This window comes from Eubalaena glacialis, chromosome 1 (genome assembly GCF_028564815.1).
Source record: "Eubalaena glacialis isolate mEubGla1 chromosome 1, mEubGla1.1.hap2.+ XY, whole genome shotgun sequence".
In the NCBI taxonomy this organism is placed as follows: Eukaryota; Metazoa; Chordata; class Mammalia; order Artiodactyla; family Balaenidae; genus Eubalaena; species Eubalaena glacialis.
In genome coordinates, this window is record NC_083716.1 from 93019764 (window position 1) to 93043916 (window position 24153).

General features: G+C 72.8%; 8 non-coding genes and 15 pseudogenes across 8 annotated transcripts; all 23 read left to right on the plus strand.

Annotated features, from left to right (window-relative positions):
* Nucleotides 1-857: 857 nt before the first annotated feature.
* Nucleotides 858-976, plus strand: LOC133076794 (5S ribosomal RNA; annotated as a pseudogene).
* A 910-nt stretch (nucleotides 977-1886) lies between these two features.
* LOC133081150 (5S ribosomal RNA) lies at nucleotides 1887-2005 on the plus strand. Its single transcript, XR_009698745.1, has one exon. It is a non-coding gene; the product is annotated as a 5S ribosomal RNA (ribosomal RNA).
* Nucleotides 2006-2922: 917 nt separating this feature from the next.
* Nucleotides 2923-3041, plus strand: LOC133105320 (5S ribosomal RNA; annotated as a pseudogene).
* Nucleotides 3042-3958: 917 nt separating this feature from the next.
* LOC133076800 (5S ribosomal RNA) lies at nucleotides 3959-4077 on the plus strand (annotated as a pseudogene).
* Nucleotides 4078-4987: 910 nt separating this feature from the next.
* LOC133081156 (5S ribosomal RNA) lies at nucleotides 4988-5106 on the plus strand. The gene has a single exon (XR_009698747.1). It is a non-coding gene; the product is annotated as a 5S ribosomal RNA (ribosomal RNA).
* A 917-nt stretch (nucleotides 5107-6023) lies between these two features.
* LOC133105327 (5S ribosomal RNA) lies at nucleotides 6024-6142 on the plus strand (annotated as a pseudogene).
* A 911-nt stretch (nucleotides 6143-7053) lies between these two features.
* LOC133076804 (5S ribosomal RNA) lies at nucleotides 7054-7172 on the plus strand (annotated as a pseudogene).
* A 910-nt stretch (nucleotides 7173-8082) lies between these two features.
* LOC133081167 (5S ribosomal RNA) lies at nucleotides 8083-8201 on the plus strand. The gene has a single exon (XR_009698749.1). It is a non-coding gene; the product is annotated as a 5S ribosomal RNA (ribosomal RNA).
* Nucleotides 8202-9118: 917 nt separating this feature from the next.
* LOC133105087 (5S ribosomal RNA) lies at nucleotides 9119-9237 on the plus strand (annotated as a pseudogene).
* Nucleotides 9238-10148: 911 nt separating this feature from the next.
* Nucleotides 10149-10267, plus strand: LOC133076811 (5S ribosomal RNA; annotated as a pseudogene).
* Nucleotides 10268-11177: 910 nt separating this feature from the next.
* On the plus strand, nucleotides 11178-11296 carry LOC133081169 (5S ribosomal RNA). The gene has a single exon (XR_009698752.1). It is a non-coding gene; the product is annotated as a 5S ribosomal RNA (ribosomal RNA).
* Nucleotides 11297-12213: 917 nt separating this feature from the next.
* Nucleotides 12214-12332, plus strand: LOC133105333 (5S ribosomal RNA; annotated as a pseudogene).
* A 911-nt stretch (nucleotides 12333-13243) lies between these two features.
* LOC133076814 (5S ribosomal RNA) lies at nucleotides 13244-13362 on the plus strand (annotated as a pseudogene).
* Nucleotides 13363-14272: 910 nt separating this feature from the next.
* LOC133081175 (5S ribosomal RNA) lies at nucleotides 14273-14391 on the plus strand. The gene has a single exon (XR_009698753.1). It is a non-coding gene; the product is annotated as a 5S ribosomal RNA (ribosomal RNA).
* Nucleotides 14392-15308: 917 nt separating this feature from the next.
* Nucleotides 15309-15427, plus strand: LOC133105338 (5S ribosomal RNA; annotated as a pseudogene).
* Nucleotides 15428-16344: 917 nt separating this feature from the next.
* LOC133076817 (5S ribosomal RNA) lies at nucleotides 16345-16463 on the plus strand (annotated as a pseudogene).
* Nucleotides 16464-17373: 910 nt separating this feature from the next.
* On the plus strand, nucleotides 17374-17492 carry LOC133081179 (5S ribosomal RNA). Its single transcript, XR_009698754.1, has one exon. It is a non-coding gene; the product is annotated as a 5S ribosomal RNA (ribosomal RNA).
* A 917-nt stretch (nucleotides 17493-18409) lies between these two features.
* On the plus strand, nucleotides 18410-18528 carry LOC133105064 (5S ribosomal RNA; annotated as a pseudogene).
* A 911-nt stretch (nucleotides 18529-19439) lies between these two features.
* LOC133076825 (5S ribosomal RNA) lies at nucleotides 19440-19558 on the plus strand (annotated as a pseudogene).
* A 910-nt stretch (nucleotides 19559-20468) lies between these two features.
* On the plus strand, nucleotides 20469-20587 carry LOC133081184 (5S ribosomal RNA). Its single transcript, XR_009698755.1, has one exon. It is a non-coding gene; the product is annotated as a 5S ribosomal RNA (ribosomal RNA).
* A 917-nt stretch (nucleotides 20588-21504) lies between these two features.
* LOC133105344 (5S ribosomal RNA) lies at nucleotides 21505-21623 on the plus strand (annotated as a pseudogene).
* A 917-nt stretch (nucleotides 21624-22540) lies between these two features.
* Nucleotides 22541-22659, plus strand: LOC133076833 (5S ribosomal RNA; annotated as a pseudogene).
* A 910-nt stretch (nucleotides 22660-23569) lies between these two features.
* Nucleotides 23570-23688, plus strand: LOC133101633 (5S ribosomal RNA). Its single transcript, XR_009702667.1, has one exon. It is a non-coding gene; the product is annotated as a 5S ribosomal RNA (ribosomal RNA).
* The last annotated feature ends 465 nt before the right edge of the window (nucleotides 23689-24153 follow it).

A 24153-nucleotide genomic window follows, 5' to 3' on the forward strand; every position in this document is an offset into this window, starting at 1 on the left:
CCCGCCCCCGCCGGGCAGCGCTGCAGGCCCCACCTCCTCCGGCCCCTCCCACCACAGCGCGCCAGAGGGGGCGCTCCGCGCCGGCCTGGCCGGCCAGGCGGCCAGAAGGCGGCCCTGGAAGGCAGCCGCCACCCCAGCCGCTCCCGTGGTGGCTGGCCCGGACCCAGACTCCGCCGCAGGCCGGGGTGCCGTCCGTGCGGCCCACGAAGCCCTCGACCTGCACTTGGCCGCCCCCACCGGAGCCCAGCCGCGCCGCAGCCCCCTGTCTGCCCGTGTGTATCTCCACAGCTCCCTCCGGAAAAAGCCCACGCTCCGCCGTTTCGCCACGGCCGGGGGCGGGAGCGGGGGCGGGGGCTGGGACCGGTTCGCTGGGCTGGCTAGACACCAGGCGCCGGGTCCTGTGCTCGGCGGGTGGCGTGGGGGCAAGGGTGGCCTTGCTGGGGCTAAGGGGCCGTGCCGGCTCAATGGTGGCTCCCAGTGGGTTAAGGGCCGACTGCCGTCGGGCAGGAGGGCCGGCCAGGCCGTGGCTGGGCTGCGCCTAGCACTGTGTGGATTGACAGGGTGGGGAATGCACAAGGGACCGAGGGCCACAGGCCCTTAAGCCTCCGGGGCCAAGTCCTGTGAGCGTTGAGCGGCTCTGGGGCGGAGGGCCAAGCGCCTACAGGCCTGGAGGGTCCCGCCTGACCTGAGCTGCGAAGTCGCCCACAACTCCACCACCCCCGGGCCCTCGAGGCCTCCTGTCGCTTGCCTGGGCGGACGGCAGGGCCGCGCCGGAGAGGGTTGGCTGCCGGGCTGGCGGTGAGTCGCCAGCACCAGCGAAGCTAAGCCTCAAGAGGCACACCGTGGCCCCCGCTGCATTCTACGGCCACACCTCCCTGAACGCACCACACCTCGTCTGATCTCGGAAGCTAATCAGGGTCTGGCCTGTTTCGTACCTGGATGGGAGACCACATGGGAATACCGAGTGCTGTAGGCTTTTTTGCCTCCCGCTCCGCCTTGACATTTAGTGGCCCGCGGCCGAGGCCGCCTCCGCCCCCGCTGAGCACCGCTGCAGGCCTCACCTCCTCACGTCCCTCCCAACACAGCGCGCCGGAGGGATCGCTCCCCGCCGAGCTGGCTGGACATGCGGCCAGAATGCGGCCCTGGAAGGCAGCCGCCACCCCAGCCGCTCCCGTGGTGGCTGGCCCGGACCCAGACTCCGCCGCAGGCCGGGGTGCCGTCCGTGCGGCCCGCGAGGCCCTCGACCTGCACTTGGCCGCCCCCACCGGAGCCCAGCCGCGCCGCAGCCCCCTGTCTGCCCGTGTGTCTCTCCACAGCTCCCTCCGGAAAAAGCCCCCCCCTCCGCCGTTTCGCCACGGCCGGGGGCGGGAGCGGGGGCGGGGGCCGGGGCCGCTTCTCCGGGCCTGCCGGCCACCAGGGCCGGGGTCCTGTGCTCGGCGGGCGGCGTGGGGGCAAGGGGGGGCCTTGCTGGGGCTAAGGGGCCGTGCCCACTCCATGGTGGCTCCCAGTGGCTTCGGGCCAGCTGCTGCCCGGCCGGAGGGCCGGCCCGGCCGTGGCCGGGCTGCGCCTAACTCCGCGTGGGCGGGCAGGGGGGGATGCCCAAGGGACCGCGGCCGCCGGGCCCTGAAGCCTCCGGGGCCGCGTCCCTGTGAGCGTCGAGCGGGATCTGCGGCGGGGCGCCAAGCGCCGACGGGCCTGGAGCGTCCCGCCCGCCCTGGGCTGCGAGGTGGCCCACCACTCCGCCACCCCCGGGTCCCCGAGGCCTCCTGTCGCCTGCCTGGGCGGGCGGCAGGGCCCTGCCGGAGAGGGCTGGCCGCCGGCATGGCGGTAAGGCGCAGGCGCCAGCGAAGCTGGGCCTCAAGAGGCACCGCGCGGGCCCCTCCTGCGTCTACGGCCATACCACCCTGAACGCGCCCGATCTCGTCTGATCTCGGAAGCTAAGCAGGGTCGGGCCTGGTTAGTACTTGGATGGGAGACCGCCTGGGAATACCGGGTGCTGTAGGCTTTTTGCCTCCCGCTCCGCCTTCTCCTTTAGTCGCCCGCCGCCTCCGCCCCCGCCCCCGCCCCCGCCCCCGCCGGGCACCGCTGCAGGCCCCACCTCCTCCGGCCCCTCCCACCACAGCGCGCCAGAGGGGGCGCTCTCCGCCTGCCTGGCCGGCCAGGCGGCCAGAAGGCGGCCCTGGAAGGCAGCCGCATCCCAGCCGCTCCCGGGGTGGCTGGCCTGAACCCAGACTCCGCCTCAGGCCCGGGTGCCGGCCGTGCGGCCCGCGAGCCCCTTGACCTGCACCTGGCCGCCCCCACTAGCGCCCAGCCCCGGCGCAGCCACCTATCTGCCGGTGTGTCTCTCCACAGCTCCCTCCGGAAAAAGCCCCCCCTCCGCCGTTTCGCCACGGCCGAGTGCGGGAGCGGGGTCGTGGGCCAGGACTCGTTCTCCGAACCGGCCGACCACTAGGCACCGGGAACAGTGCTCGGCAGTTGGCGTGGATGCAAGTGTGGCCTTGCTGGCTGTAATGGGCCATGCCAACACAATGGTGGCTCCCAGTGGATTCGGGGCAACTGCCGTCGGGCAGGAGGGCCGGCCCGGCCACGGCTAGGTTGTGCCTAGCACTGCGTGAGTGGACAGGGTTGGTAATGCCCGAGGGACCTAGGGCCAAGGGACATTAAGCCTCCGGGGCCACGTCCTTGTGAGCATCAAGCGGGACCTGGGGCGGAGCGCCAAGCACCTACGGGCCTGGAGGATCCCGCCTGACCTGAGCTGCGAGGTCGCCCTTGACTATGCAACCCCTGGGTCCCTGAGGCCTCCTGTCGCCAGCCTGGGCGGGCGGCAGGGCCTTGCTGAAGAGGGCTGACCGCCGAGCAGGGAGCAAGTCGCCAGCACCAGCGAAGCAAAGCCTCAAGAGGCACCCCGTGGCCCCGGCTGCCCTCTAAGGCCATACCACCCTGAACGTGCCCCATCTCGTCTGATCGCGGAAGCTAAGCAGGGTCGGGCCTGGTTAGTACTTGGATGGGAGACCGCCTGGGAATACCGGGTGCTGTAGGCTTTTTGCCTCCCGCTCCGCCTTCTCCTTTAGTCGCCCGCCGCCTCCGCCGCCGCCCCCGCCCCCGCCGAGCAGCGCTGCAGGCCCCACCTCCTCCGGCCCCTCCCACCACAGCGCGCCAGAGGGGGCGCTCCGCGCCGGCCTGGCCGGCCAGGCGGCCAGAAGGCGGCCCTGGAAGGCAGCCGCCACCCCAGCCGCTCCCGTGGTGGCTGGCCCGGACCCAGACTCCGCCGCAGGCCGGGGTGCCGTCCGTGCGGCCCACGAAGCCCTCGACCTGCACTTGGCCGCCCCCACCGGAGCCCAGCCGCGCCGCAGCCCCCTGTCTGCCCGTGTGTATCTCCACAGCTCCCTCCGGAAAAAGCCCACCCTCCGCCGTTTCGCCACGGCCGGGGGCGGGAGCGGGAGCGGGGGCGGGGGCTGGGACCGGTTCGCTGGGCTGGCTAGACACCAGGCGCCGGGTCCTGTGCTCGGCGGGTGGCGTGGGGGCAAGGGTGGCCTTGCTGGGGCTAAGGGGCCGTGCCGGCTCAATGGTGGCTCCCAGTGGGTTAAGGGCCGACTGCCGTCGGGCAGGAGGGCCGGCCAGGCCGTGGCTGGGCTGCGCCTAGCACTGTGTGGATTGACAGGGTGGGGAATGCACAAGGGACCGAGGGCCACAGGCCCTTAAGCCTCCGGGGCCAAGTCCTGTGAGCGTTGAGCGGCTCTGGGGCGGAGGGCCAAGCGCCTACAGGCCTGGAGGGTCCCGCCTGACCTGAGCTGCGAAGTCGCCCACAACTCCACCACCCCCGGGCCCTCGAGGCCTCCTGTCGCTTGCCTGGGCGGACGGCAGGGCCGCGCCGGAGAGGGTTGGCTGCCGGGCTGGCGGTGAGTCGCCAGCACCAGCGAAGCTAAGCCTCAAGAGGCACACCGTGGCCCCCGCTGCATTCTACGGCCACACCTCCCTGAACGCACCACACCTCGTCTGATCTCGGAAGCTAATCAGGGTCTGGCCTGTTTCGTACCTGGATGGGAGACCACATGGGAATACCGAGTGCTGTAGGCTTTTTTGCCTCCCGCTCCGCCTTGACATTTAGTGGCCCGCGGCCGAGGCCGCCTCCGCCCCCGCTGAGCACCGCTGCAGGCCTCACCTCCTCACGTCCCTCCCAACACAGCGCGCCGGAGGGATCGCTCCCCGCCGAGCTGGCTGGACATGCGGCCAGAATGCGGCCCTGGAAGGCAGCCGCCACCCCAGCCGCTCCCGTGGTGGCTGGCCCGGACCCAGACTCCGCCGCAGGCCGGGGTGCCGTCCGTGCGGCCCGCGAGGCCCTCGACCTGCACTTGGCCGCCCCCACCGGAGCCCAGCCGCGCCGCAGCCCCCTGTCTGCCCGTGTGTCTCTCCACAGCTCCCTCCGGAAAAAGCCCCCCCCTCCGCCGTTTCGCCACGGCCGGGGGCGGGAGCGGGGGCGGGGGCCGGGGCCGCTTCTCCGGGCCTGCCGGCCACCAGGGCCGGGGTCCTGTGCTCGGCGGGCGGCGTGGGGGCAAGGGGGGGCCTTGCTGGGGCTAAGGGGCCGTGCCCACTCCATGGTGGCTCCCAGTGGCTTCGGGCCAGCTGCTGCCCGGCCGGAGGGCCGGCCCGGCCGTGGCCGGGCTGCGCCTAACTCCGCGTGGGCGGGCAGGGGGGGATGCCCAAGGGACCGCGGCCGCCGGGCCCTGAAGCCTCCGGGGCCGCGTCCCTGTGAGCGTCGAGCGGGATCTGCGGCGGGGCGCCAAGCGCCGACGGGCCTGGAGCGTCCCGCCCGCCCTGGGCTGCGAGGTGGCCCACCACTCCGCCACCCCCGGGTCCCCGAGGCCTCCTGTCGCCTGCCTGGGCGGGCGGCAGGGCCCTGCCGGAGAGGGCTGGCCGCCGGCATGGCGGTAAGGCGCAGGCGCCAGCGAAGCTGGGCCTCAAGAGGCACCGCGCGGGCCCCTCCTGCGTCTACGGCCATACCACCCTGAACGCGCCCGATCTCGTCTGATCTCGGAAGCTAAGCAGGGTCGGGCCTGGTTAGTACTTGGATGGGAGACCGCCTGGGAATACCGGGTGCTGTAGGCTTTTTGCCTCCCGCTCCGCCTTCTCCTTTAGTCGCCCGCCGCCTCCGCCCCCGCCCCCGCCCCCGCCCCCGCCGGGCACCGCTGCAGGCCCCACCTCCTCCGGCCCCTCCCACCACAGCGCGCCAGAGGGGGCGCTCTCCGCCTGCCTGGCCGGCCAGGCGGCCAGAAGGCGGCCCTGGAAGGCAGCCGCATCCCAGCCGCTCCCGGGGTGGCTGGCCTGAACCCAGACTCCGCCTCAGGCCCGGGTGCCGGCCGTGCGGCCCGCGAGCCCCTTGACCTGCACCTGGCCGCCCCCACTAGCGCCCAGCCCCGGCGCAGCCACCTATCTGCCGGTGTGTCTCTCCACAGCTCCCTCCGGAAAAAGCCCCCCCTCCGCCGTTTCGCCACGGCCGAGTGCGGGAGCGGGGTCGTGGGCCAGGACTCGTTCTCCGAACCGGCCGACCACTAGGCACCGGGAACAGTGCTCGGCAGTTGGCGTGGATGCAAGTGTGGCCTTGCTGGCTGTAATGGGCCATGCCAACACAATGGTGGCTCCCAGTGGATTCGGGGCAACTGCCGTCGGGCAGGAGGGCCGGCCCGGCCACGGCTAGGTTGTGCCTAGCACTGCGTGAGTGGACAGGGTTGGTAATGCCCGAGGGACCTAGGGCCAAGGGACATTAAGCCTCCGGGGCCACGTCCTTGTGAGCATCAAGCGGGACCTGGGGCGGAGCGCCAAGCACCTACGGGCCTGGAGGATCCCGCCTGACCTGAGCTGCGAGGTCGCCCTTGACTATGCAACCCCTGGGTCCCTGAGGCCTCCTGTCGCCAGCCTGGGCGGGCGGCAGGGCCTTGCTGAAGAGGGCTGACCGCCGAGCAGGGAGCAAGTCGCCAGCACCAGCGAAGCAAAGCCTCAAGAGGCACCCCGTGGCCCCGGCTGCCCTCTAAGGCCATACCACCCTGAACGTGCCCCATCTCGTCTGATCGCGGAAGCTAAGCAGGGTCGGGCCTGGTTAGTACTTGGATGGGAGACCGCCTGGGAATACCGGGTGCTGTAGGCTTTTTGCCTCCCGCTCCGCCTTCTCCTTTAGTCGCCCGCCGCCTCCGCCGCCGCCCCCGCCCCCGCCGGGCAGCGCTGCAGGCCCCACCTCCTCCGGCCCCTCCCACCACAGCGCGCCAGAGGGGGCGCTCCGCGCCGGCCTGGCCGGCCAGGCGGCCAGAAGGCGGCCCTGGAAGGCAGCCGCCACCCCAGCCGCTCCCGTGGTGGCTGGCCCGGACCCAGACTCCGCCGCAGGCCGGGGTGCCGTCCGTGCGGCCCACGAAGCCCTCGACCTGCACTTGGCCGCCCCCACCGGAGCCCAGCCGCGCCGCAGCCCCCTGTCTGCCCGTGTGTATCTCCACAGCTCCCTCCGGAAAAAGCCCACCCTCCGCCGTTTCGCCACGGCCGGGGGCGGGAGCGGGGGCGGGGGCTGGGACCGGTTCGCTGGGCTGGCTAGACACCAGGCGCCGGGTCCTGTGCTCGGCGGGTGGCGTGGGGGCAAGGGTGGCCTTGCTGGGGCTAAGGGGCCGTGCCGGCTCAATGGTGGCTCCCAGTGGGTTAAGGGCCGACTGCCGTCGGGCAGGAGGGCCGGCCAGGCCGTGGCTGGGCTGCGCCTAGCACTGTGTGGATTGACAGGGTGGGGAATGCACAAGGGACCGAGGGCCACAGGCCCTTAAGCCTCCGGGGCCAAGTCCTGTGAGCGTTGAGCGGCTCTGGGGCGGAGGGCCAAGCGCCTACAGGCCTGGAGGGTCCCGCCTGACCTGAGCTGCGAAGTCGCCCACAACTCCACCACCCCCGGGCCCTCGAGGCCTCCTGTCGCTTGCCTGGGCGGACGGCAGGGCCGCGCCGGAGAGGGTTGGCTGCCGGGCTGGCGGTGAGTCGCCAGCACCAGCGAAGCTAAGCCTCAAGAGGCACACCGTGGCCCCCGCTGCATTCTACGGCCACACCTCCCTGAACGCACCACACCTCGTCTGATCTCGGAAGCTAATCAGGGTCTGGCCTGTTTCGTACCTGGATGGGAGACCACATGGGAATACCGAGTGCTGTAGGCTTTTTTGCCTCCCGCTCCGCCTTGACATTTAGTGGCCCGCGGCCGAGGCCGCCTCCGCCCCCGCTGAGCACCGCTGCAGGCCTCACCTCCTCACGTCCCTCCCAACACAGCGCGCCGGAGGGATCGCTCCCCGCCGAGCTGGCTGGACATGCGGCCAGAATGCGGCCCTGGAAGGCAGCCGCCACCCCAGCCGCTCCCGTGGTGGCTGGCCCGGACCCAGACTCCGCCGCAGGCCGGGGTGCCGTCCGTGCGGCCCGCGAGGCCCTCGACCTGCACTTGGCCGCCCCCACCGGAGCCCAGCCGCGCCGCAGCCCCCTGTCTGCCCGTGTGTCTCTCCACAGCTCCCTCCGGAAAAAGCCCCCCCCTCCGCCGTTTCGCCACGGCCGGGGGCGGGAGCGGGGGCGGGGGCCGGGGCCGCTTCTCCGGGCCTGCCGGCCACCAGGGCCGGGGTCCTGTGCTCGGCGGGCGGCGTGGGGGCAAGGGGGGGCCTTGCTGGGGCTAAGGGGCCGTGCCCACTCCATGGTGGCTCCCAGTGGCTTCGGGCCAGCTGCTGCCCGGCCGGAGGGCCGGCCCGGCCGTGGCCGGGCTGCGCCTAACTCCGCGTGGGCGGGCAGGGGGGGATGCCCAAGGGACCGCGGCCGCCGGGCCCTGAAGCCTCCGGGGCCGCGTCCCTGTGAGCGTCGAGCGGGATCTGCGGCGGGGCGCCAAGCGCCGACGGGCCTGGAGCGTCCCGCCCGCCCTGGGCTGCGAGGTGGCCCACCACTCCGCCACCCCCGGGTCCCCGAGGCCTCCTGTCGCCTGCCTGGGCGGGCGGCAGGGCCCTGCCGGAGAGGGCTGGCCGCCGGCATGGCGGTAAGGCGCAGGCGCCAGCGAAGCTGGGCCTCAAGAGGCACCGCGCGGGCCCCTCCTGCGTCTACGGCCATACCACCCTGAACGCGCCCGATCTCGTCTGATCTCGGAAGCTAAGCAGGGTCGGGCCTGGTTAGTACTTGGATGGGAGACCGCCTGGGAATACCGGGTGCTGTAGGCTTTTTGCCTCCCGCTCCGCCTTCTCCTTTAGTCGCCCGCCGCCTCCGCCCCCGCCCCCGCCCCCGCCCCCGCCGGGCACCGCTGCAGGCCCCACCTCCTCCGGCCCCTCCCACCACAGCGCGCCAGAGGGGGCGCTCTCCGCCTGCCTGGCCGGCCAGGCGGCCAGAAGGCGGCCCTGGAAGGCAGCCGCATCCCAGCCGCTCCCGGGGTGGCTGGCCTGAACCCAGACTCCGCCTCAGGCCCGGGTGCCGGCCGTGCGGCCCGCGAGCCCCTTGACCTGCACCTGGCCGCCCCCACTAGCGCCCAGCCCCGGCGCAGCCACCTATCTGCCGGTGTGTCTCTCCACAGCTCCCTCCGGAAAAAGCCCCCCCTCCGCCGTTTCGCCACGGCCGAGTGCGGGAGCGGGGTCGTGGGCCAGGACTCGTTCTCCGAACCGGCCGACCACTAGGCACCGGGAACAGTGCTCGGCAGTTGGCGTGGATGCAAGTGTGGCCTTGCTGGCTGTAATGGGCCATGCCAACACAATGGTGGCTCCCAGTGGATTCGGGGCAACTGCCGTCGGGCAGGAGGGCCGGCCCGGCCACGGCTAGGTTGTGCCTAGCACTGCGTGAGTGGACAGGGTTGGTAATGCCCGAGGGACCTAGGGCCAAGGGACATTAAGCCTCCGGGGCCACGTCCTTGTGAGCATCAAGCGGGACCTGGGGCGGAGCGCCAAGCACCTACGGGCCTGGAGGATCCCGCCTGACCTGAGCTGCGAGGTCGCCCTTGACTATGCAACCCCTGGGTCCCTGAGGCCTCCTGTCGCCAGCCTGGGCGGGCGGCAGGGCCTTGCTGAAGAGGGCTGACCGCCGAGCAGGGAGCAAGTCGCCAGCACCAGCGAAGCAAAGCCTCAAGAGGCACCCCGTGGCCCCGGCTGCCCTCTAAGGCCATACCACCCTGAACGTGCCCCATCTCGTCTGATCGCGGAAGCTAAGCAGGGTCGGGCCTGGTTAGTACTTGGATGGGAGACCACCTGGGAATACCGGGTGCTGTAGGCTTTTTGCCTCCCGCTCCGCCTTCTCCTTTAGTCGCCCGCCGCCTCCGCCGCCGCCCCCGCCCCCGCCGAGCAGCGCTGCAGGCCCCACCTCCTCCGGCCCCTCCCACCACAGCGCGCCAGAGGGGGCGCTCCGCGCCGGCCTGGCCGGCCAGGCGGCCAGAAGGCGGCCCTGGAAGGCAGCCGCCACCCCAGCCGCTCCCGTGGTGGCTGGCCCGGACCCAGACTCCGCCGCAGGCCGGGGTGCCGTCCGTGCGGCCCACGAAGCCCTCGACCTGCACTTGGCCGCCCCCACCGGAGCCCAGCCGCGCCGCAGCCCCCTGTCTGCCCGTGTGTATCTCCACAGCTCCCTCCGGAAAAAGCCCACCCTCCGCCGTTTCGCCACGGCCGGGGGCGGGAGCGGGGGCGGGGGCTGGGACCGGTTCGCTGGGCTGGCTAGACACCAGGCGCCGGGTCCTGTGCTCGGCGGGTGGCGTGGGGGCAAGGGTGGCCTTGCTGGGGCTAAGGGGCCGTGCCGGCTCAATGGTGGCTCCCAGTGGGTTAAGGGCCGACTGCCGTCGGGCAGGAGGGCCGGCCAGGCCGTGGCTGGGCTGCGCCTAGCACTGTGTGGATTGACAGGGTGGGGAATGCACAAGGGACCGAGGGCCACAGGCCCTTAAGCCTCCGGGGCCAAGTCCTGTGAGCGTTGAGCGGCTCTGGGGCGGAGGGCCAAGCGCCTACAGGCCTGGAGGGTCCCGCCTGACCTGAGCTGCGAAGTCGCCCACAACTCCACCACCCCCGGGCCCTCGAGGCCTCCTGTCGCTTGCCTGGGCGGACGGCAGGGCCGCGCCGGAGAGGGTTGGCTGCCGGGCTGGCGGTGAGTCGCCAGCACCAGCGAAGCTAAGCCTCAAGAGGCACACCGTGGCCCCCGCTGCATTCTACGGCCACACCTCCCTGAACGCACCACACCTCGTCTGATCTCGGAAGCTAATCAGGGTCTGGCCTGTTTCGTACCTGGATGGGAGACCACATGGGAATACCGAGTGCTGTAGGCTTTTTTGCCTCCCGCTCCGCCTTGACATTTAGTGGCCCGCGGCCGAGGCCGCCTCCGCCCCCGCTGAGCACCGCTGCAGGCCTCACCTCCTCACGTCCCTCCCAACACAGCGCGCCGGAGGGATCGCTCCCCGCCGAGCTGGCTGGACATGCGGCCAGAATGCGGCCCTGGAAGGCAGCCGCCACCCCAGCCGCTCCCGTGGTGGCTGGCCCGGACCCAGACTCCGCCGCAGGCCGGGGTGCCGTCCGTGCGGCCCGCGAGGCCCTCGACCTGCACTTGGCCGCCCCCACCGGAGCCCAGCCGCGCCGCAGCCCCCTGTCTGCCCGTGTGTCTCTCCACAGCTCCCTCCGGAAAAAGCCCCCCCCTCCGCCGTTTCGCCACGGCCGGGGGCGGGAGCGGGGGCGGGGGCCGGGGCCGCTTCTCCGGGCCTGCCGGCCACCAGGGCCGGGGTCCTGTGCTCGGCGGGCGGCGTGGGGGCAAGGGGGGGCCTTGCTGGGGCTAAGGGGCCGTGCCCACTCCATGGTGGCTCCCAGTGGCTTCGGGCCAGCTGCTGCCCGGCCGGAGGGCCGGCCCGGCCGTGGCCGGGCTGCGCCTAACTCCGCGTGGGCGGGCAGGGGGGGATGCCCAAGGGACCGCGGCCGCCGGGCCCTGAAGCCTCCGGGGCCGCGTCCCTGTGAGCGTCGAGCGGGATCTGCGGCGGGGCGCCAAGCGCCGACGGGCCTGGAGCGTCCCGCCCGCCCTGGGCTGCGAGGTGGCCCACCACTCCGCCACCCCCGGGTCCCCGAGGCCTCCTGTCGCCTGCCTGGGCGGGCGGCAGGGCCCTGCCGGAGAGGGCTGGCCGCCGGCATGGCGGTAAGGCGCAGGCGCCAGCGAAGCTGGGCCTCAAGAGGCACCGCGCGGGCCCCTCCTGCGTCTACGGCCATACCACCCTGAACGCGCCCGATCTCGTCTGATCTCGGAAGCTAAGCAGGGTCGGGCCTGGTTAGTACTTGGATGGGAGACCGCCTGGGAATACCGGGTGCTGTAGGCTTTTTGCCTCCCGCTCCGCCTTCTCCTTTAGTCGCCCGCCGCCTCCGCCCCCGCCCCCGCCCCCGCCCCCGCCGGGCACCGCTGCAGGCCCCACCTCCTCCGGCCCCTCCCACCACAGCGCGCCAGAGGGGGCGCTCTCCGCCTGCCTGGCCGGCCAGGCGGCCAGAAGGCGGCCCTGGAAGGCAGCCGCATCCCAGCCGCTCCCGGGGTGGCTGGCCTGAACCCAGACTCCGCCTCAGGCCCGGGTGCCGGCCGTGCGGCCCGCGAGCCCCTTGACCTGCACCTGGCCGCCCCCACTAGCGCCCAGCCCCGGCGCAGCCACCTATCTGCCGGTGTGTCTCTCCACAGCTCCCTCCGGAAAAAGCCCCCCCTCCGCCGTTTCGCCACGGCCGAGTGCGGGAGCGGGGTCGTGGGCCAGGACTCGTTCTCCGAACCGGCCGACCACTAGGCACCGGGAACAGTGCTCGGCAGTTGGCGTGGATGCAAGTGTGGCCTTGCTGGCTGTAATGGGCCATGCCAACACAATGGTGGCTCCCAGTGGATTCGGGGCAACTGCCGTCGGGCAGGAGGGCCGGCCCGGCCACGGCTAGGTTGTGCCTAGCACTGCGTGAGTGGACAGGGTTGGTAATGCCCGAGGGACCTAGGGCCAAGGGACATTAAGCCTCCGGGGCCACGTCCTTGTGAGCATCAAGCGGGACCTGGGGCGGAGCGCCAAGCACCTACGGGCCTGGAGGATCCCGCCTGACCTGAGCTGCGAGGTCGCCCTTGACTATGCAACCCCTGGGTCCCTGAGGCCTCCTGTCGCCAGCCTGGGCGGGCGGCAGGGCCTTGCTGAAGAGGGCTGACCGCCGAGCAGGGAGCAAGTCGCCAGCACCAGCGAAGCAAAGCCTCAAGAGGCACCCCGTGGCCCCGGCTGCCCTCTAAGGCCATACCACCCTGAACGTGCCCCATCTCGTCTGATCGCGGAAGCTAAGCAGGGTCGGGCCTGGTTAGTACTTGGATGGGAGACCGCCTGGGAATACCGGGTGCTGTAGGCTTCTTGCCTCCCGCTCCGCCTTCTCCTTTAGTCGCCCGCCGCCTCCGCCGCCGCCCCCGCCCCCGCCGAGCAGCGCTGCAGGCCCCACCTCCTCCGGCCCCTCCCACCACAGCGCGCCAGAGGGGGCGCTCCGCGCCGGCCTGGCCGGCCAGGCGGCCAGAAGGCGGCCCTGGAAGGCAGCCGCCACCCCAGCCGCTCCCGTGGTGGCTGGCCCGGACCCAGACTCCGCCGCAGGCCGGGGTGCCGTCCGTGCGGCCCACGAAGCCCTCGACCTGCACTTGGCCGCCCCCACCGGAGCCCAGCCGCGCCGCAGCCCCCTGTCTGCCCGTGTGTATCTCCACAGCTCCCTCCGGAAAAAGCCCACCCTCCGCCGTTTCGCCACGGCCGGGGGCGGGAGCGGGGGCGGGGGCTGGGACCGGTTCGCTGGGCTGGCTAGACACCAGGCGCCGGGTCCTGTGCTCGGCGGGTGGCGTGGGGGCAAGGGTGGCCTTGCTGGGGCTAAGGGGCCGTGCCGGCTCAATGGTGGCTCCCAGTGGGTTAAGGGCCGACTGCCGTCGGGCAGGAGGGCCGGCCAGGCCGTGGCTGGGCTGCGCCTAGCACTGTGTGGATTGACAGGGTGGGGAATGCACAAGGGACCGAGGGCCACAGGCCCTTAAGCCTCCGGGGCCAAGTCCTGTGAGCGTTGAGCGGCTCTGGGGCGGAGGGCCAAGCGCCTACAGGCCTGGAGGGTCCCGCCTGACCTGAGCTGCGAAGTCGCCCACAACTCCACCACCCCCGGGCCCTCGAGGCCTCCTGTCGCTTGCCTGGGCGGACGGCAGGGCCGCGCCGGAGAGGGTTGGCTGCCGGGCTGGCGGTGAGTCGCCAGCACCAGCGAAGCTAAGCCTCAAGAGGCACACCGTGGCCCCCGCTGCATTCTACGGCCACACCTCCCTGAACGCACCACACCTCGTCTGATCTCGGAAGCTAATCAGGGTCTGGCCTGTTTCGTACCTGGATGGGAGACCACATGGGAATACCGAGTGCTGTAGGCTTTTTTGCCTCCCGCTCCGCCTTGACATTTAGTGGCCCGCGGCCGAGGCCGCCTCCGCCCCCGCTGAGCACCGCTGCAGGCCTCACCTCCTCACGTCCCTCCCAACACAGCGCGCCGGAGGGATCGCTCCCCGCCGAGCTGGCTGGACATGCGGCCAGAATGCGGCCCTGGAAGGCAGCCGCCACCCCAGCCGCTCCCGTGGTGGCTGGCCCGGACCCAGACTCCGCCGCAGGCCGGGGTGCCGTCCGTGCGGCCCGCGAGGCCCTCGACCTGCACTTGGCCGCCCCCACCGGAGCCCAGCCGCGCCGCAGCCCCCTGTCTGCCCGTGTGTCTCTCCACAGCTCCCTCCGGAAAAAGCCCCCCCCTCCGCCGTTTCGCCACGGCCGGGGGCGGGAGCGGGGGCGGGGGCCGGGGCCGCTTCTCCGGGCCTGCCGGCCACCAGGGCCGGGGTCCTGTGCTCGGCGGGCGGCGTGGGGGCAAGGGGGGGCCTTGCTGGGGCTAAGGGGCCGTGCCCACTCCATGGTGGCTCCCAGTGGCTTCGGGCCAGCTGCTGCCCGGCCGGAGGGCCGGCCCGGCCGTGGCCGGGCTGCGCCTAACTCCGCGTGGGCGGGCAGGGGGGGATGCCCAAGGGACCGCGGCCGCCGGGCCCTGAAGCCTCCGGGGCCGCGTCCCTGTGAGCGTCGAGCGGGATCTGCGGCGGGGCGCCAAGCGCCGACGGGCCTGGAGCGTCCCGCCCGCCCTGGGCTGCGAGGTGGCCCACCACTCCGCCACCCCCGGGTCCCCGAGGCCTCCTGTCGCCTGCCTGGGCGGGCGGCAGGGCCCTGCCGGAGAGGGCTGGCCGCCGGCATGGCGGTAAGGCGCAGGCGCCAGCGAAGCTGGGCCTCAAGAGGCACCGCGCGGGCCCCTCCTGCGTCTACGGCCATACCACCCTGAACGCGCCCGATCTCGTCTGATCTCGGAAGCTAAGCAGGGTCGGGCCTGGTTAGTACTTGGATGGGAGACCGCCTGGGAATACCGGGTGCTGTAGGCTTTTTGCCTCCCGCTCCGCCTTCTCCTTTAGTCGCCCGCCGCCTCCGCCCCCGCCCCCGACCCCGCCCCCGCCGGGCACCGCTGCAGGCCCCACCTCCTCCGGCCCCTCCCACCACAGCGCGCCAGAGGGGGCGCTCTCCGCCTGCCTGGCCGGCCAGGCGGCCAGAAGGCGGCCCTGGAAGGCAGCCGCATCCCAGCCGCTCCCGGGGTGGCTGGCCTGAACCCAGACTCCGCCTCAGGCCCGGGTGCCGGCCGTGCGGCCCGCGAGCCCCTTGACCTGCACCTGGCCGCCCCCACTAGCGCCCAGCCCCGGCGCAGCCACCTATCTGCCGGTGTGTCTCTCCACAGCTCCCTCCGGAAAAAGCCCCCCCTCCGCCGTTTCGCCACGGCCGAGTGCGGGAGCGGGGTCGTGGGCCAGGACTCGTTCTCCGAACCGGCCGACCACTAGGCACCGGGAACAGTGCTCGGCAGTTGGCGTGGATGCAAGTGTGGCCTTGCTGGCTGTAATGGGCCATGCCAACACAATGGTGGCTCCCAGTGGATTCGGGGCAACTGCCGTCGGGCAGGAGGGCCGGCCCGGCCACGGCTAGGTTGTGCCTAGCACTGCGTGAGTGGACAGGGTTGGTAATGCCCGAGGGACCTAGGGCCAAGGGACATTAAGCCTCCGGGGCCACGTCCTTGTGAGCATCAAGCGGGACCTGGGGCGGAGCGCCAAGCACCTACGGGCCTGGAGGATCCCGCCTGACCTGAGCTGCGAGGTCGCCCTTGACTATGCAACCCCTGGGTCCCTGAGGCCTCCTGTCGCCAGCCTGGGCGGGCGGCAGGGCCTTGCTGAAGAGGGCTGACCGCCGAGCAGGGAGCAAGTCGCCAGCACCAGCGAAGCAAAGCCTCAAGAGGCACCCCGTGGCCCCGGCTGCCCTCTAAGGCCATACCACCCTGAACGTGCCCCATCTCGTCTGATCGCGGAAGCTAAGCAGGGTCGGGCCTGGTTAGTACTTGGATGGGAGACCGCCTGGGAATACCGGGTGCTGTAGGCTTTTTGCCTCCCGCTCCGCCTTCTCCTTTAGTCGCCCGCCGCCTCCGCCGCCGCCCCCGCCCCCGCCGAGCAGCGCTGCAGGCCCCACCTCCTCCGGCCCCTCCCACCACAGCGCGCCAGAGGGGGCGCTCCGCGCCGGCCTGGCCGGCCAGGCGGCCAGAAGGCGGCCCTGGAAGGCAGCCGCCACCCCAGCCGCTCCCGTGGTGGCTGGCCCGGACCCAGACTCCGCCGCAGGCCGGGGTGCCGTCCGTGCGGCCCACGAAGCCCTCGACCTGCACTTGGCCGCCCCCACCGGAGCCCAGCCGCGCCGCAGCCCCCTGTCTGCCCGTGTGTATCTCCACAGCTCCCTCCGGAAAAAGCCCACCCTCCGCCGTTTCGCCACGGCCGGGGGCGGGAGCGGGAGCGGGGGCGGGGGCTGGGACCGGTTCGCTGGGCTGGCTAGACACCAGGCGCCGGGTCCTGTGCTCGGCGGGTGGCGTGGGGGCAAGGGTGGCCTTGCTGGGGCTAAGGGGCCGTGCCGGCTCAATGGTGGCTCCCAGTGGGTTAAGGGCCGACTGCCGTCGGGCAGGAGGGCCGGCCAGGCCGTGGCTGGGCTGCGCCTAGCACTGTGTGGATTGACAGGGTGGGGAATGCACAAGGGACCGAGGGCCACAGGCCCTTAAGCCTCCGGGGCCAAGTCCTGTGAGCGTTGAGCGGCTCTGGGGCGGAGGGCCAAGCGCCTACAGGCCTGGAGGGTCCCGCCTGACCTGAGCTGCGAAGTCGCCCACAACTCCACCACCCCCGGGCCCTCGAGGCCTCCTGTCGCTTGCCTGGGCGGACGGCAGGGCCGCGCCGGAGAGGGTTGGCTGCCGGGCTGGCGGTGAGTCGCCAGCACCAGCGAAGCTAAGCCTCAAGAGGCACACCGTGGCCCCCGCTGCATTCTACGGCCACACCTCCCTGAACGCACCACACCTCGTCTGATCTCGGAAGCTAATCAGGGTCTGGCCTGTTTCGTACCTGGATGGGAGACCACATGGGAATACCGAGTGCTGTAGGCTTTTTTGCCTCCCGCTCCGCCTTGACATTTAGTGGCCCGCGGCCGAGGCCGCCTCCGCCCCCGCTGAGCACCGCTGCAGGCCTCACCTCCTCACGTCCCTCCCAACACAGCGCGCCGGAGGGATCGCTCCCCGCCGAGCTGGCTGGACATGCGGCCAGAATGCGGCCCTGGAAGGCAGCCGCCACCCCAGCCGCTCCCGTGGTGGCTGGCCCGGACCCAGACTCCGCCGCAGGCCGGGGTGCCGTCCGTGCGGCCCGCGAGGCCCTCGACCTGCACTTGGCCGCCCCCACCGGAGCCCAGCCGCGCCGCAGCCCCCTGTCTGCCCGTGTGTCTCTCCACAGCTCCCTCCGGAAAAAGCCCCCCCCTCCGCCGTTTCGCCACGGCCGGGGGCGGGAGCGGGGGCGGGGGCCGGGGCCGCTTCTCCGGGCCTGCCGGCCACCAGGGCCGGGGTCCTGTGCTCGGCGGGCGGCGTGGGGGCAAGGGGGGGCCTTGCTGGGGCTAAGGGGCCGTGCCCACTCCATGGTGGCTCCCAGTGGCTTCGGGCCAGCTGCTGCCCGGCCGGAGGGCCGGCCCGGCCGTGGCCGGGCTGCGCCTAACTCCGCGTGGGCGGGCAGGGGGGGATGCCCAAGGGACCGCGGCCGCCGGGCCCTGAAGCCTCCGGGGCCGCGTCCCTGTGAGCGTCGAGCGGGATCTGCGGCGGGGCGCCAAGCGCCGACGGGCCTGGAGCGTCCCGCCCGCCCTGGGCTGCGAGGTGGCCCACCACTCCGCCACCCCCGGGTCCCCGAGGCCTCCTGTCGCCTGCCTGGGCGGGCGGCAGGGCCCTGCCGGAGAGGGCTGGCCGCCGGCATGGCGGTAAGGCGCAGGCGCCAGCGAAGCTGGGCCTCAAGAGGCACCGCGCGGGCCCCTCCTGCGTCTACGGCCATACCACCCTGAACGCGCCCGATCTCGTCTGATCTCGGAAGCTAAGCAGGGTCGGGCCTGGTTAGTACTTGGATGGGAGACCGCCTGGGAATACCGGGTGCTGTAGGCTTTTTGCCTCCCGCTCCGCCTTCTCCTTTAGTCGCCCGCCGCCTCCGCCCCCGCCCCCGCCCCCGCCCCCGCCGGGCACCGCTGCAGGCCCCACCTCCTCCGGCCCCTCCCACCACAGCGCGCCAGAGGGGGCGCTCTCCGCCTGCCTGGCCGGCCAGGCGGCCAGAAGGCGGCCCTGGAAGGCAGCCGCATCCCAGCCGCTCCCGGGGTGGCTGGCCTGAACCCAGACTCCGCCTCAGGCCCGGGTGCCGGCCGTGCGGCCCGCGAGCCCCTTGACCTGCACCTGGCCGCCCCCACTAGCGCCCAGCCCCGGCGCAGCCACCTATCTGCCGGTGTGTCTCTCCACAGCTCCCTCCGGAAAAAGCCCCCCCTCCGCCGTTTCGCCACGGCCGAGTGCGGGAGCGGGGTCGTGGGCCAGGACTCGTTCTCCGAACCGGCCGACCACTAGGCACCGGGAACAGTGCTCGGCAGTTGGCGTGGATGCAAGTGTGGCCTTGCTGGCTGTAATGGGCCATGCCAACACAATGGTGGCTCCCAGTGGATTCGGGGCAACTGCCGTCGGGCAGGAGGGCCGGCCCGGCCACGGCTAGGTTGTGCCTAGCACTGCGTGAGTGGACAGGGTTGGTAATGCCCGAGGGACCTAGGGCCAAGGGACATTAAGCCTCCGGGGCCACGTCCTTGTGAGCATCAAGCGGGACCTGGGGCGGAGCGCCAAGCACCTACGGGCCTGGAGGATCCCGCCTGACCTGAGCTGCGAGGTCGCCCTTGACTATGCAACCCCTGGGTCCCTGAGGCCTCCTGTCGCCAGCCTGGGCGGGCGGCAGGGCCTTGCTGAAGAGGGCTGACCGCCGAGCAGGGAGCAAGTCGCCAGCACCAGCGAAGCAAAGCCTCAAGAGGCACCCCGTGGCCCCGGCTGCCCTCTAAGGCCATACCACCCTGAACGCGCCCCATCTCGTCTGATCGCGGAAGCTAAGCAGGGTCGGGCCTGGTTAGTACTTGGATGGGAGACCGCCTGGGAATACCGGGTGCTGTAGGCTTCTTGCCTCCCGCTCCGCCTTCTCCTTTAGTCGCCCGCCGCCTCCGCCGCCGCCCCCGCCCCCGCCGAGCAGCGCTGCAGGCCCCACCTCCTCCGGCCCCTCCCACCACAGCGCGCCAGAGGGGGCGCTCCGCGCCGGCCTGGCCGGCCAGGCGGCCAGAAGGCGGCCCTGGAAGGCAGCCGCCACCCCAGCCGCTCCCGTGGTGGCTGGCCCGGACCCAGACTCCGCCGCAGGCCGGGGTGCCGTCCGTGCGGCCCACGAAGCCCTCGACCTGCACTTGGCCGCCCCCACCGGAGCCCAGCCGCGCCGCAGCCCCCTGTCTGCCCGTGTGTATCTCCACAGCTCCCTCCGGAAAAAGCCCACGCTCCGCCGTTTCGCCACGGCCGGGGGCGGGAGCGGGGGCGGGGGCTGGGACCGGTTCGCTGGGCTGGCTAGACACCAGGCGCCGGGTCCTGTGCTCGGCGGGTGGCGTGGGGGCAAGGGTGGCCTTGCTGGGGCTAAGGGGCCGTGCCGGCTCAATGGTGGCTCCCAGTGGGTTAAGGGCCGACTGCCGTCGGGCAGGAGGGCCGGCCAGGCCGTGGCTGGGCTGCGCCTAGCACTGTGTGGATTGACAGGGTGGGGAATGCACAAGGGACCGAGGGCCACAGGCCCTTAAGCCTCCGGGGCCAAGTCCTGTGAGCGTTGAGCGGCTCTGGGGCGGAGGGCCAAGCGCCTACAGGCCTGGAGGGTCCCGCCTGACCTGAGCTGCGAAGTCGCCCACAACTCCACCACCCCCGGGCCCTCGAGGCCTCCTGTCGCTTGCCTGGGCGGACGGCAGGGCCGCGCCGGAGAGGGTTGGCTGCCGGGCTGGCGGTGAGTCGCCAGCACCAGCGAAGCTAAGCCTCAAGAGGCACACCGTGGCCCCCGCTGCATTCTACGGCCACACCTCCCTGAACGCACCACACCTCGTCTGATCTCGGAAGCTAATCAGGGTCTGGCCTGTTTCGTACCTGGATGGGAGACCACATGGGAATACCGAGTGCTGTAGGCTTTTTTGCCTCCCGCTCCGCCTTGACATTTAGTGGCCCGCGGCCGAGGCCGCCTCCGCCCCCGCTGAGCACCGCTGCAGGCCTCACCTCCTCACGTCCCTCCCAACACAGCGCGCCGGAGGGATCGCTCCCCGCCGAGCTGGCTGGACATGCGGCCAGAATGCGGCCCTGGAAGGCAGCCGCCACCCCAGCCGCTCCCGTGGTGGCTGGCCCGGACCCAGACTCCGCCGCAGGCCGGGGTGCCGTCCGTGCGGCCCGCGAGGCCCTCGACCTGCACTTGGCCGCCCCCACCGGAGCCCAGCCGCGCCGCAGCCCCCTGTCTGCCCGTGTGTCTCTCCACAGCTCCCTCCGGAAAAAGCCCCCCCCTCCGCCGTTTCGCCACGGCCGGGGGCGGGAGCGGGGGCGGGGGCCGGGGCCGCTTCTCCAGGCCTGCCGGCCACCAGGGCCGGGGTCCTGTGCTCGGCGGGCGGCGTGGGGGCAAGGGGGGGCCTTGCTGGGGCTAAGGGGCCGTGCCCACTCCATGGTGGCTCCCAGTGGCTTCGGGCCAGCTGCTGCCCGGCCGGAGGGCCGGCCCGGCCGTGGCCGGGCTGCGCCTAACTCCGCGTGGGCGGGCAGGGGGGGATGCCCAAGGGACCGCGGCCGCCGGGCCCTGAAGCCTCCGGGGCCGCGTCCCTGTGAGCGTCGAGCGGGATCTGCGGCGGGGCGCCAAGCGCCGACGGGCCTGGAGCGTCCCGCCCGCCCTGGGCTGCGAGGTGGCCCACCACTCCGCCACCCCCGGGTCCCCGAGGCCTCCTGTCGCCTGCCTGGGCGGGCGGCAGGGCCCTGCCGGAGAGGGCTGGCCGCCGGCATGGCGGTAAGGCGCAGGCGCCAGCGAAGCTGGGCCTCAAGAGGCACCGCGCGGGCCCCTCCTGCGTCTACGGCCATACCACCCTGAACGCGCCCGATCTCGTCTGATCTCGGAAGCTAAGCAGGGTCGGGCCTGGTTAGTACTTGGATGGGAGACCGCCTGGGAATACCGGGTGCTGTAGGCTTTTTGCCTCCCGCTCCGCCTTCTCCTTTAGTCGCCCGCCGCCTCCGCCCCCGCCCCCGCCCCCGCCCCCGCCGGGCACCGCTGCAGGCCCCACCTCCTCCGGCCCCTCCCACCACAGCGCGCCAGAGGGGGCGCTCTCCGCCTGCCTGGCCGGCCAGGCGGCCAGAAGGCGGCCCTGGAAGGCAGCCGCATCCCAGCCGCTCCCGGGGTGGCTGGCCTGAACCCAGACTCCGCCTCAGGCCCGGGTGCCGGCCGTGCGGCCCGCGAGCCCCTTGACCTGCACCTGGCCGCCCCCACTAGCGCCCAGCCCCGGCGCAGCCACCTATCTGCCGGTGTGTCTCTCCACAGCTCCCTCCGGAAAAAGCCCCCCCTCCGCCGTTTCGCCACGGCCGAGTGCGGGAGCGGGGTCGTGGGCCAGGACTCGTTCTCCGAACCGGCCGACCACTAGGCACCGGGAACAGTGCTCGGCAGTTGGCGTGGATGCAAGTGTGGCCTTGCTGGCTGTAATGGGCCATGCCAACACAATGGTGGCTCCCAGTGGATTCGGGGCAACTGCCGTCGGGCAGGAGGGCCGGCCCGGCCACGGCTAGGTTGTGCCTAGCACTGCGTGAGTGGACAGGGTTGGTAATGCCCGAGGGACCTAGGGCCAAGGGACATTAAGCCTCCGGGGCCACGTCCTTGTGAGCATCAAGCGGGACCTGGGGCGGAGCGCCAAGCACCTACGGGCCTGGAGGATCCCGCCTGACCTGAGCTGCGAGGTCGCCCTTGACTATGCAACCCCTGGGTCCCTGAGGCCTCCTGTCGCCAGCCTGGGCGGGCGGCAGGGCCTTGCTGAAGAGGGCTGACCGCCGAGCAGGGAGCAAGTCGCCAGCACCAGCGAAGCAAAGCCTCAAGAGGCACCCCGTGGCCCCGGCTGCCCTCTAAGGCCATACCACCCTGAACGTGCCCCATCTCGTCTGATCGCGGAAGCTAAGCAGGGTCGGGCCTGGTTAGTACTTGGATGGGAGACCGCCTGGGAATACCGGGTGCTGTAGGCTTTTTGCCTCCCGCTCCGCCTTCTCCTTTAGTCGCCCGCCGCCTCCGCCGCCGCCCCCGCCCCCGCCGAGCAGCGCTGCAGGCCCCACCTCCTCCGGCCCCTCCCACCACAGCGCGCCAGAGGGGGCGCTCCGCGCCGGCCTGGCCGGCCAGGCGGCCAGAAGGCGGCCCTGGAAGGCAGCCGCCACCCCAGCCGCTCCCGTGGTGGCTGGCCCGGACCCAGACTCCGCCGCAGGCCGGGGTGCCGTCCGTGCGGCCCACGAAGCCCTCGACCTGCACTTGGCCGCCCCCACCGGAGCCCAGCCGCGCCGCAGCCCCCTGTCTGCCCGTGTGTATCTCCACAGCTCCCTCCGGAAAAAGCCCACCCTCCGCCGTTTCGCCACGGCCGGGGGCGGGAGCGGGAGCGGGGGCGGGGGCTGGGACCGGTTCGCTGGGCTGGCTAGACACCAGGCGCCGGGTCCTGTGCTCGGCGGGTGGCGTGGGGGCAAGGGTGGCCTTGCTGGGGCTAAGGGGCCGTGCCGGCTCAATGGTGGCTCCCAGTGGGTTAAGGGCCGACTGCCGTCGGGCAGGAGGGCCGGCCAGGCCGTGGCTGGGCTGCGCCTAGCACTGTGTGGATTGACAGGGTGGGGAATGCACAAGGGACCGAGGGCCACAGGCCCTTAAGCCTCCGGGGCCAAGTCCTGTGAGCGTTGAGCGGCTCTGGGGCGGAGGGCCAAGCGCCTACAGGCCTGGAGGGTCCCGCCTGACCTGAGCTGCGAAGTCGCCCACAACTCCACCACCCCCGGGCCCTCGAGGCCTCCTGTCGCTTGCCTGGGCGGACGGCAGGGCCGCGCCGGAGAGGGTTGGCTGCCGGGCTGGCGGTGAGTCGCCAGCACCAGCGAAGCTAAGCCTCAAGAGGCACACCGTGGCCCCCGCTGCATTCTACGGCCACACCTCCCTGAACGCACCACACCTCGTCTGATCTCGGAAGCTAATCAGGGTCTGGCCTGTTTCGTACCTGGATGGGAGACCACATGGGAATACCGAGTGCTGTAGGCTTTTTTGCCTCCCGCTCCGCCTTGACATTTAGTGGCCCGCGGCCGAGGCCGCCTCCGCCCCCGCTGAGCACCGCTGCAGGCCTCACCTCCTCACGTCCCTCCCAACACAGCGCGCCGGAGGGATCGCTCCCCGCCGAGCTGGCTGGACATGCGGCCAGAATGCGGCCCTGGAAGGCAGCCGCCACCCCAGCCGCTCCCGTGGTGGCTGGCCCGGACCCAGACTCCGCCGCAGGCCGGGGTGCCGTCCGTGCGGCCCGCGAGGCCCTCGACCTGCACTTGGCCGCCCCCACCGGAGCCCAGCCGCGCCGCAGCCCCCTGTCTGCCCGTGTGTCTCTCCACAGCTCCCTCCGGAAAAAGCCCCCCCCTCCGCCGTTTCGCCACGGCCGGGGGCGGGAGCGGGGGCGGGGGCCGGGGCCGCTTCTCCGGGCCTGCCGGCCACCAGGGCCGGGGTCCTGTGCTCGGCGGGCGGCGTGGGGGCAAGGGGGGGCCTTGCTGGGGCTAAGGGGCCGTGCCCACTCCATGGTGGCTCCCAGTGGCTTCGGGCCAGCTGCTGCCCGGCCGGAGGGCCGGCCCGGCCGTGGCCGGGCTGCGCCTAACTCCGCGTGGGCGGGCAGGGGGGGATGCCCAAGGGACCGCGGCCGCCGGGCCCTGAAGCCTCCGGGGCCGCGTCCCTGTGAGCGTCGAGCGGGATCTGCGGCGGGGCGCCAAGCGCCGACGGGCCTGGAGCGTCCCGCCCGCCCTGGGCTGCGAGGTGGCCCACCACTCCGCCACCCCCGGGTCCCCGAGGCCTCCTGTCGCCTGCCTGGGCGGGCGGCAGGGCCCTGCCGGAGAGGGCTGGCCGCCGGCATGGCGGTAAGGCGCAGGCGCCAGCGAAGCTGGGCCTCAAGAGGCACCGCGCGGGCCCCTCCTGCGTCTACGGCCATACCACCCTGAACGCGCCCGATCTCGTCTGATCTCGGAAGCTAAGCAGGGTCGGGCCTGGTTAGTACTTGGATGGGAGACCGCCTGGGAATACCGGGTGCTGTAGGCTTTTTGCCTCCCGCTCCGCCTTCTCCTTTAGTCGCCCGCCGCCTCCGCCCCCGCCCCCGCCCCCGCCCCCGCCGGGCACCGCTGCAGGCCCCACCTCCTCCGGCCCCTCCCACCACAGCGCGCCAGAGGGGGCGCTCTCCGCCTGCCTGGCCGGCCAGGCGGCCAGAAGGCGGCCCTGGAAGGCAGCCGCATCCCAGCCGCTCCCGGGGTGGCTGGCCTGAACCCAGACTCCGCCTCAGGCCCGGGTGCCGGCCGTGCGGCCCGCGAGCCCCTTGACCTGCACCTGGCCGCCCCCACTAGCGCCCAGCCCCGGCGCAGCCACCTATCTGCCGGTGTGTCTCTCCACAGCTCCCTCCGGAAAAAGCCCCCCCTCCGCCGTTTCGCCACGGCCGAGTGCGGGAGCGGGGTCGTGGGCCAGGACTCGTTCTCCGAACCGGCCGACCACTAGGCACCGGGAACAGTGCTC